An 11,758-nucleotide genomic window follows, 5' to 3' on the forward strand; every position below is an offset into this window, starting at 1 on the left:
AATGGAGACTCTAAGTGGGTTACAATATTCTCCTCTTCTCCATTTTTTCCTTACAATAACTCTGTAAGGTAGGTTAGGTTGAGAGTATATGACTGGCCCAAGGTCACTCAGCAAGCTTCCCTGGCAAAGTTGGCAATCGAACCTGGCTGCCTAGATCCTGTCCACCACTCTAGCCACTGCACCGCAGTGTTTTTAAAAAACCCTCAATTAAAAATAAAACTTTCTAGGTTTTCTGCAGCTCCAGGTGTTCTCCTGGGATTGCAGGGGAAAAAATCTCCCTATGTGAACACGGCCCTGTTCTGTGGATTTTTTTATCAGAATTCTGGGGCCATTGTTCAGAAGCTGAAAGACAGTAACTGGCACTAAGCCATGCAGCAAGCTGTACAACCAAATGGAAGTTCAGTTTGATTTTCCTGCACCCAGACAAGCTTAGCACTCTAGCCACTGCACTACACTGCCCCCCAAAAACCCATATTATAGTGCTACCGTTGATAATATTCTTTAAAAAAATAGAAATGTAAATACATGGACAGCAGTTTCTAACGCAATAGTTTTTAAATAAGGCTTAACTTTTCTTACAGTATTTAAGAAATGTAGAGACATGTACAGCCCAATGTAGCATAGCAGAGAGAATAGCTGCATTTTGATGTAATGACAAATCACGACTTGTCTTACAAGAATGAGTCTTGGAATCACTGGTCCTGCATGCTCCCTTCTAGAGATATAAAGGCATGGGCTAGAGGGAGGCAGGAAAAAACAGCTCCCGCCACAAAGGCTTCTCCCCAATTTTCCAGCGGATTGAGCAAAGTGTTTTTAAGACAAGGTTTACTCACTCAAAATGTGAAGCATGAAAATTGTTATGCAAGACAATCTACATCACTGGATATTGATAATTTATATGTATACAATAGAGATACACCACACATTTTCAAGGTAATGTTTAAATGTGAATAATTTTGTAGCAATTAATGATATAGAATATTTGATTTGATAATTCATCATTAAAGAGTTCAGTAGGTTGGATCCAGTTAGCTTTTTCTCTTAATTTCACCCAATTCTCCTCCTCATCACAGTCCCTGTCCCACATGACTCCTGGTCATGTAGGTCCAATAATGCACAGAAAAGCTTTCTTTGTGGTCAAAGAGACATTCTCCTATCTTTTTCATAGACAGAAAAGATGGTTGGATCAAACTAGAAAGCAAGACTTCTCAATATATCCAGCAAGGCACATTTCTTTTACATTACAATAATTATTTCACTTCTTACAGCTATTAAAAATGGGTCCTAATTTATTAAACTGCATAGTGTTTTGTTAAAAAGTAGAATGTTCAAAGATCCTTCAGTTTCCTTTGAGATGGATTAGAAATACAATTTACATAGTTGATGCTGAAGCACAGCAAAAAATAGTATTAATTTTTATTTACTATATAAACAAACATTTTCTGTAGGTGTCTCAGTTTTTAGGCTCTGGACCAACTGTCTGAGACCATACACAATTGTTTTAGAAAAATTGTACTACACATATGTTTAGAAGGCTACTTTAGATCTATATTTCATGTATGAACAATTATACGATAACTCTTAACAAGAAAGATGAACATGAGGTACTGTTTGGTATGAGTCAGGGCTTTATCAGCTAGTACAATATTGACACGGTCCTGCTTTTATTTAATAACAACAGCAGTAGAAGCATAATTTGTTGGTTATCTTTTTTGGGGAAAAAGGTGGGCAAGTGATGCAGTAACCTTCAAGGTTTCTGGCAGTTTCTGGTTTTAAGATGCAAGATGTCTTCTAAAAATCTTATCTGTGCACTCAGTGCTAAATTATATTCTAGGATTACACTGAATATTTGCACAATGAACATTTTGGTACAAAAAAAGGACTTTTCAGAGGAACAAAATGCTCCCAGAACCCACCCCCCATTCACTCTTTTAGTGCCTGCTTGATGCTGAGTAAAGATGGGCATGAAATAGGGAAAAAACAAAACGAGTGTTTTGTCACGTTCCACAAATCACGAACTTTCACGAAATTGTCCCGTTTCACGAAACTGTTCATTAGTTTCATGATTAGTCAGAACCCAGGGCACTTCAATGGCCCGCTTCTTACCCAGAGATGCCAAACTCGCAGGGAGACTTCAGCAGGCTCTCCTCCACCCACCCTCACCCAACAAGCCAGCAAGAACAAATGCTCTAAATAAGAATATAAGCAAAGAAAATTAAAGAAAAAAAAGGTATGTCTCAGTCAAGATAGGCCTGAGACCAGGGTTGGGTGAGGAGGAGGAAAGAAGGCACCCTCACTCAAAGACCTTCCCAGCAAGGACAAGAGCTGAAAATAAGAAAGAGACTTTTCAGTCTCTTTTAAAGCAAATCCAGCAGCAAATCCAGCCAAAAGCTCCCAATTCCACTCTCTCACTTCAAATCCCAGCAACAGGTCCTCCCTCTCCCTCTGTCTACTGGAACTGAAAAGCACGAGGCAGAGAGCTGTGCCTTATATAAGAAATGCTCACACAGAGCAGAACAGGAGGTCTCTGGCTGGCAGACAGACCTGCCTAACAGGGTTTGGAGGGATGATATTGGTGTTCCCATGGCTACAGAAGGCCCATCTCATCAGCTGCCTAGGGGATTAACCCCTATCTGGTTAGCTGCCTATCAAGGTTATGTGGGCTAAGATTAGGGTTTCCAAAGGCAACAAAAGGTCTGCAGACATTCTGAGCCTATGTTGCCTAGCGAATCAACAGATTGGCGCCAGCCTGTCTGGCATCACGAATCATTCACGAATCGGTCCCAAAAGTCATGAATTTTGTGAAAACCATGGCCCCACAAAATGCATTTCACGAAACACAAACCGGCCTGATTCGTCACAAAATCTGATTCATATTTCGATTCATGCCCATGTCTAATGCTGAGCAGCCTCTCCAGAGCTGCTCAGGTTCCACTGTTTCTTTTAAATGGCACCTTCCTACAAATCCAGCAAATCAGATGCCATATCACTATTCAGATCCGGCTATGTAAAGGTTGAGCCAAAAAGAATGAACTCACAATAACTGGAGAGTTATTCTGAATTCCCATTTGCATTAGTTAAAACATACCACAATAAAAGAAATCACAGAAGACTAGAGCAACAAACATTCAGTTAGATTAGATAAACCTTTGGACTGAAAAAGGTGCCTCTAATTACTCAGGAAAGATTTTTTAAGTGTTTATTATTTTAAGTGCTTATAAAAATGGCAGACACTTAAATCAAGAAGTCCCCCTTCTCTCATACATACAAAGGAATACCTCTTCTAAAATGGTGACTCCTGTGACAGTTATAATCAAAGTATGCCTTTTCAAAATTACAGCTTTAATATGCAAATGCCGCCTTACTTAACTTTCTAATTACTCATACCCTGACCTGGATAGCCCAGGTAAGCCTGATCTGGTCAGATCTCAGAATCATAGAGTTGGAAGGGGCCATACAGACCATCTTGTCCAACCCCCTGCCCAGTGCAGGATCAGCCTAAAGCATCTCTGACAAATATTCATCTAGCCTCTTCTTGAAAACTGCCAGTGAAGGGGAGCTCACCACCTCCTAGGCAGCTGATTCCACTTTTGAACTACTCTGACCGTGAAAAAGTTCTTCCTAATATCCAGCCGGTACCTTTGTGCATGTAATTTAAGCCCATTGTTTCGGGTCCTACCCTCTGCTGCCAACTACAACAGCTCCCTGCCCTCCTCCAAATGACAGCCTTTCAAATACTTAAAAAGAGCAATCATGTCCCCCCTCAATCTTCTCTTCTCCAAACTAAACATTCCCAAGGCACCCAGCCTTTCCTCGTAGGGCTCAGTCCCCAGACCCCTGATCATCCTCGTCGCTCTCCTCTGCACCCTCTCGATTTTGTCCACATACTTTTTGAATTGAGGCCACCAGAACCACACACAATACTCCAAGTGCAGCCTGACCAAGGCAGTATAGAGAGGAGCTATGACCTCCTGCAATTTCGACGCTATGGCTCCTTTGATACAACCCAGGATTGAATTGGCCTTTTTTGCCACCGTATCACACTGACTGCTCATATTTAGTTTACAGTTCACTCTTACCCCAAGATCTCTTTCACATATACTACTGGCCAGAAGTGTATCCCCCATCCAGTATTTGTGCTTCCCATTTTTGTGGCCCAGATGTAATACTGTGCACTTGTCTTTGTTGAATTGCATCCTATTCACAGCTGCCCACTTCTCCAGAGTATTCAGGTCTTGTTGAATTTTGATTCTATCTTCTCGGATGTTTGCTACTCCTCCCAATTTGGTATCATCAACAAATTTAATGAGAAGCTAAGCAGGGTCAGCCTTGGTTAGTAAGTGGATGGGAGACTTCCAACAAAGACCATGGTTCCAGAGGTAGGCAATGGCAAACCACTTCTGTTAGTCTCTTGCCATGGAAACCCCACCAGGGGTCACCATAAGTCAACTATGACTTGAGGGCACGCTCTACCACCAATTAGAATTTATATGACCTAAAATTTCTTTAGATGACAGCCCAGATTACATTTTTATCCCACGTTTATTGTGAAGAACAGGGGGGGGGGAATGCATGATGTTCCCCACCTCCATTAATCCTCCCAACAGCCTTGTGAAGTAGACTGGGTTGAGGGAGTGTGACTGGCTCAAGGTCATCCAATTAATTTCATGGCTGAGTAGTTTCCTCAGTTCTTGGCCAAACACTACACTATGCCGGCTCTCTATATCTGTATGAGATCACAGATGTGGTAAACCAATGGCATTTCTTTTTCTACTGGAATAGATTTTATCCTTGGCAGACATTTTTTTACTACTGATGTTTCTCCAGGTTGTACGTGAACGTGCATAGCAAAGGGGAGGGCTGCAAGAATACTAAGATGGAAATGAGAAGGCATGACTTGCTGGAGGGCAAGGAGTAGAAGATAACAATCCCTGTTCTTTAGGAGCAGCAAGAACAACAGAGGAGGAAAGATATGTGAGAGCACTGGCAAGGTCAAATGGCAGAAAATTATGCTTTAGATTCTTTGATATGCTTATGATATTTATATCTTGCTTTTCTGACAATTATCTCCCCAAACAACATATATGGATAGAGACAGTGTCTCATGTAGGATTTACAATGCAATCCTAAACAAAGTTATGCCATTCTAAGGCCACTGAAGTCAATGAATTTCTCAGAACATCCTTATTTGTATCTGTAGTTTCTACTACAAGTTAACACAACCATTTCCAAAGTAGTTCTAAAACATCACCTAATACATACAAAGTAGTTCTAAAACATCAATCACCTAAAACAAAATATTAAGAGTCACAAAGCAACACAACTGCTGTGTATTAAGTCAATGTTTCTCAAAGGAAATTTTGATAAACAAAGCAAGTTTTGATTAAAAACAACAACTGACACTAGGGTAACTATGAAACAGTAATACAGAATAGGTCTTCAAATACTTATACAATAGTATTCTTTCAGTAAGGAGAACATTTCTCATTTGTTCCTCAAGTTTTTTTGTGATTAGACTTGAATTTTACATAATTATATTCCCCCTGTACTTATGGCATTTCATGGCCCCGTGACCCTGCTTTTTAAAATACTTCTACATAAAATGGCTGCATAATGAGTATCCACTTAATGCATCTGAAGGTCTGCTCAAGACCACAAAAACTGATGCTGGAATACAATTCTGGTATGTCATAACTGCTAACAGACTCCTGTTTTGTTTATATCTGCAGCAAAAAACTAACAGGTAATCCTGTAGAATGATTTTTTATTATACTTGAATTTTTGTTGTCCGATCAAACTCTCTTTTGTGACTAATACAAAATATGTATTGCTATTGCAGGCAGATTATATATTTTTGTTTTGTATCACACAACCACTTTTAGCTAAGAAGTTGTAGATGCAATGAATTCTAAAGTGTAAGACACTGAAAGTGGCATTAAATACTATGTTATCTCCTTACAACCTGCTGGCTCACACTTTTGGCAATGTATGGGGCACTTTAATAGCCAACTTACCAATCAGACTGTTTTGTTCATTTCTGAACAGAATACAGTTTCCCATGAGCGCTATACCTCCATAGTAAGAAATTCTGTTCCCCACTGCACATCTACAGAGGAGTAACTGAACTACATTCAAAAGTTTTCCAGAATGCACTGATTCTTAAAAAGGTATAATGTTAACACACAGGCGGAAACTGGAGACTGGAGAATAACCTTATAAAATGCATCAGTTTTTACGTGTTTTGTTGAAGAAACCAAGCCTTTGGCATAGGATAAAAACAAACTAATAAAAACATACTAGCAAGTACTACTTGTAATGGGTTTTATAATTCATCGTGTACCATTGGCATATATAAGGAAAAACTGTATTTGAGAAATAATTGCTTTCTCAAACAAGATTTTTTTAATGAACGAGTGTTTACAACTCAGTGTTATTCAAAGAACAAGTGCAGACAGTTTGCAAGCAGGGCAACTAATAAGCAGTAAAGAAGCTTTTGAATAAGAGCATTTAAGGAAGATCTGTTTTGGCCACAGGATCCCAATTACAACAAGTATCTAAACTGAACAAAATGACTGGTGCAAGCTGAAAATATTTTTGAACTAGATTCAGAAGGCAGAGGACACTTTGTGGGATGCAGAACACGATAAAGGAACAGGAGGTAATGGGCAGATAACTGACATGGGGAACATTGCGAAGATAAACATCAAAGGGGGGGGGGAGAAGAGAAACTAATCAGGTAGGACTGAGATGGCAAATCCTTACGGAGCAAATCATTACTGATGTAGCAGGATATGAGTCCAGTAGCACCTTTGAGACCAACAAGATTTTCAGGGGATAAGCTTTTGAGGGCCAGAGCTAGGTAATCTAAAGATTTGCAGAGTGAAGATTTGATGAACAGCTGAAAAACCCACCAACACAATCGGCACAAAACTGCCAAAATCTGCTGGCTGCAGCCTGTATTTTGAGCTGTGGGAAAGAGGGAGGCCAGGGGTGGTTCTCTGGGATCCGGCGACCGCGTCCAATGATGGGAGTTACTGGATCCCAACAGAATCATCGCTGCCTCCCTCCGGCCCAGAATATAGGCTACGATCAGCCATTGGCAGGAAGGGAAACTCCGCCGTCTGACCACCCAGGTTGGGGAAACAACCAACCCGCATTCCACCCCCCGCGTCCCATTCCGGCCACGAAGGGATGGGAGGGCAAGACGGTACCGTGCGTGTGAACGAGGAGGGGAAGCAGAGGGGAAGCCTCAGGCCGGCAGCGACTGGAAGGAGCGGAGGGGAGAAGCGGAGCGGCCGAGGAGGAAAAGGTCAGCGGCTGCCCCCAGAGGACAGCAACCGGGCAGAAGCAGAGCCAGGGCGAAGGCGGGTCTGGCGCCGAGCAGGGCCACGATGCCGAGCGCCGCGGGTCCTGCCGCCGCCGCCGCCGCCTCTCTGGGCGCCAGAGGCCTAGGCCGCCTTGGAAACCAGGCAACGGGCGGGCCTCTCCGCCCCGCCGCTTCCGTCCCCCACCACGAGACCCCGGCCGCGCTCCCCGGCTCCCCGCCGGCCTCCCTCAGCCCCGTCTGACCCGGCTCGGCCTCGCTGCGCCACAACCCGCGCCCGGGCCTACGCCTCGGCTCCCCTCCCCCGGCCGCCCCGGCGCCCCCCTCGCCGCCCTTTCCCCTCCCAGGGCCCCGCCGCCCTCCCGCCGGGGCCCGGCCGCACTCACCCCCACATCGCGCGTCCCCGCGGAGCGACTCGGGCGGGCAGGCAAGCAGGCCCCGGCGGCCTCGGCTATCCACACACGCGCGCTAGCCCGCCTCTTCCGGATCCGCCGCGGCTGAGGGAAGGCGCTCGCGTCACCCGCCCGCCAGCCGCCTTCTCCCGCCTCCGTTGGGCTCCCCTCGGACTGAGGAGGAAGCGGAGGCGGCCGAGGAGAGCGGTGGGGCGCCTCCTCAGGCTCCTCGCGGCCCCCGGTTCCCGGTTACGCCTGCCTGAGGCAACCGAATGTGGGGAGGGCGGGAAAATGGGGTCCTCTTTCCTCTCAGAGACCCCTATCTCTCTCCTCGTCCTGGCCGCTTTTTGAGAAGCAGAGGAATAATAAGTGTTTTATATCCACACACGCACATTCTATGTGTGGAATTCTATATTTTTTATTTTATTCCATGCAAGTAATACGTGTGTGTGTGTTGTGTACACACACACACACACACACGTATATAGACAGAGAGAGAGAGATGCGGGTCCTGTTGCGCCTTATTTATGTCGTTTATAGTCCACCTTTCTCACTGAGGCTCAAGGCGGATTACATGGCGTGAGATTAGTACAGTCATCATCAACGACATTTCCAGAAACAATGCCATGGGGTAAATAAAATACAAGTTTACAAAGACATAGCATTAGCAAGGATCCAATACAGAATTGAACAAAAAGCTGAAACAGAACATAATCAATTCTAGGAGTGACATTAGACCGCATGAAGCACAGGAGTACATATTTAAAGTAACATATAATACGTAAGGCAACATAGTGGTGAGATCTGTGGTCTAACTCATTAGTGAAGCATCTGAGACCCTCTCCCTACAATACAGCCCTCCTTTCTGAGTAAAAAAGACTTTTTGAATAATTTGGTTTTGCATTGTTTGCAGAAACCAGAAGAGTAAATAAAGTCCAACTAGATTTTCAGGGTATGATTGAGTTTTGAAAGCTCGTACCTTGGAAATCTAGTTGGTTTTAAGTGCTACTGGACTCAAGTCTTGCGCATTTACTGTAGACCAACAGGCTACCCACCTGAAACTATACACCTACACACACACATATGTCCCTGTCCCCTAGCTGAGGTGGAAACCATGGGATGTGTTTTTTTGCACTGTCCCCTCTATAAAGAAATTTGAGTCCAGGCGATTCTTCTGGTTATAAATAGAGCTGATACAGTGACGGACAGTGCATGTTTAGATAATCTATTAAAAGACGAATCCTTGGTCATTACTAAGGCAACAGCTAAATTTTGTGCGGTGATCAAATTACACAACAAACGCCAGCCAGGCGTATCCGGGCTTTAATTCAGACCACTCTAGGAGGTTACTATATGGTGGCAGTTTAAGATCTCTGCTTTCCAATTTAAAGTGTTTATGCAGGGCTATATTTATGACAACTGTTACAAGATATTATATGATATATACTAATTAGTTTTTATAATATTTATATTTGTATTATTTTAACTGAAGTTTTAACTTGTATAATATTTACCAATAAAGGAATGTCTTATTTTATTAGTCTAAAGCTGGTTGTGTACCGAAAGAAATACATTCAATTCATCTTACAGTTACAGATGGTACAATCCTAAGAAACACTTCCCTTGGAGTAAACTCCACTGAGTAGATCCAATAGAATTAGAACTAGGCCAGTTTAGGTCTGCATTGTAAAAAATAAGAGTCCACTTAAATTTATGGTGGGATAAAATCTTGTTAATTTTTTAAGGTGCCCCAAGACTCCTGCTTGTTTTTGCTTCAACAGGCTTAACAGTGCTGTGTAGTCATAGGCAAACTTACTCCAGTCCAGGTCCATTTATTTAAATAAGAGTAACTGCATGGGATTGTGCTGTAACACCGTTCTCCTTTCAGGTTAAGCGAGTTAACAACAACTCTGACCCAATTCAACTGGGGATCCACAATTTTTGTGTCAAAGGTGTTTGATAATCAAATCTACCTTGTTTGACTGTGGCGATCAGATGTGAGTCAACCGCTGGGTCAGTTAGGTTTGGCAGTGAATGTCTCAGATGCCTGCCAAACAAGTTTGCATAGTTTATTTACCAAAACTGTTTATGTGTAAAAAGGTGGCTGATTCAAACACATCAGTAGCCATTAACATCAACATGGAGTCTCTTTAGACAAATGCCAAATAGCAGGACTTAATTTTAAAAAGCATTTATTTAATTATTTTTTAAATAATTGGTGACTGATTTGACTGTCTTATTTAAATTATTGCTATATATTTAAACAACATGGGGGGCAAGTAGAACTCAGTCGGGCTGTGTGAGAATGTGCATGCACAAAGAGCGGATTGTGCTGTGCTGCATTGTTAAGGAGGAATATGATGAAGCAACCTGATGACCAGCTATCAACTGATGAATGGACCAACAAACAGTCTGTGCAAAAATCGGCTCTCTGTTCACTTCCCGTATTTGATCATCCCTAAATTCTACAAAGAAAATTTGAGAAGGAAGTGAGCGCGCTCTAAATGCCATATAAGGCAGTCATTTCATATTTATTTACCTTTCTCACTGGGTCTAAAGGCAGATTACACAGTTTAAGACAATACAGTCAACAGCTGGTACATTAGAGTATGCAAATGCAAACTTGCAGAAATTGGAAACAAGCAGAAGTCCAATACAGAGCTTAAAACAATGCTGGAACAAGCATAAGCAATTAAACATGACGCAGTAAACTACACAGTCATCCGTGTCCCTTTGCTGACGGCTATTTCAAGAAGGGCTCTGCTTAAATAGCCTGGCATTGTGAAAGCCACCTCTTCTAATCTGGAAGTTCTTTCTTCCTGATCAAGCATCTTTGTGGTTTATGCACATTTCCCCTCTGGTGCATGAAAAGGATTTGTAGAGGAAATATGAAAGTTCTACCTGAACTATTAAATTCTGAAGGTCTATTCACGTGTGCCCATAATCAATGGGGGTTATGGTAGCCAAGACCAAGCCTTTCTGTCAAAGAGTTTTGAGTATTAACCCTGACTTTATTGCTGCACACTATATGAAATTTCCATCTCGGCCATACCCTGTTGCCTAACATCTCTCCTCTATTATATCAATCTGCACATTCTCCCTTTCTATCCCTCATGACTGGAACTCCCTGCAAAATAGTGACATGGTGTCCCTTCTATTCCTTAAACTCCCAGCCTCAAACTACTACTAACATGAACTCTTTGTCTTGTGTGACCCTTTAGTCCTCAGCCTATGTGCATTTCCTCGTATTCCTGACTCTGCATCTCATCTCATCTCATCTCGTCTCTCTCTGTGCTGCCTCCCACCCCAACTGACCTGAACTTATATGATGAGGTCCTCAAGGCAGGGAATTGATCTTTGGCTATGTTTACTATGTCAAGTATCATGGGCATCGCTTCCACTATGGGGAGGGGAAGGCTCTTCAGGCCACACAATCACCCTGATCTTTGCACTAGACTGGTTCTCTATGTATAGTAGTTCTAGATAGCTATAATAGCTAATAGCTAGACCCAAATGTCTAGATTTTGGCTGAGCCTTCTATGTAAGCTACTGACTGTCAGCACACCTGGTAAAGTCTTGTGTGCATTGCACAAGTGACCTATATGTTGTACATCTTTTTGTCTCTCCTAAACCCATGGCAAAACAACAACAATGAGTGCCTCCACATTCAATTTTGTTTTTGTGAGAGAAAAACATTCCTCCATCCACCCTCCTTATCAGACATTATTCTATAATGTTCTATCGTCTCATCTTTTCTAAAGTAAACATTGCATAACTCTGTAGCCTTTCATTGCTCAGAAATGCTCCGGCCGCTGTTTCAGGTGCCTTTTTCTATATCTGAAGAGTTTTACCTACTAGAATAGGTCGAATAGGATTGCTCTCTTACCTTCGAATAGGATTGCTCTCTCAATAGGATTGAACCACAGTTTTATATAAAGTCGTTACGCAACTGCCCCATTTATTTTCAATTTCTTCTTCAAATGACTTCCAGTACTGAATCTGCATTTTATTGCCACATACACTGAATCAATAATTTCATTGA

At 42.5% G+C, this 11,758-nt stretch overlaps 1 protein-coding gene across 2 annotated transcripts in view; it reads right to left on the reverse strand.

Moving 5' to 3' along the window:
• Window positions 1–7,793, reverse strand: part of CUL1 (cullin 1) — a 79,684-nt gene extending 71,891 nt beyond the window's left edge. For both annotated transcript variants that reach the window (XM_054991187.1, XM_054991186.1), the window contains exon 1: window positions 7,711–7,793. The gene's annotated coding sequence lies outside the window, so the exon portion shown is untranslated. The remainder of the gene's footprint in view (window positions 1–7,710) is intronic.
• Between the last annotated feature and the right edge of the window lie 3,965 nt (window positions 7,794–11,758).

The sequence above is a fragment of the Eublepharis macularius genome, chromosome 11 (genome assembly GCF_028583425.1).
Source record: "Eublepharis macularius isolate TG4126 chromosome 11, MPM_Emac_v1.0, whole genome shotgun sequence".
Classification (NCBI taxonomy): domain Eukaryota; kingdom Metazoa; phylum Chordata; class Lepidosauria; order Squamata; family Eublepharidae; genus Eublepharis; species Eublepharis macularius.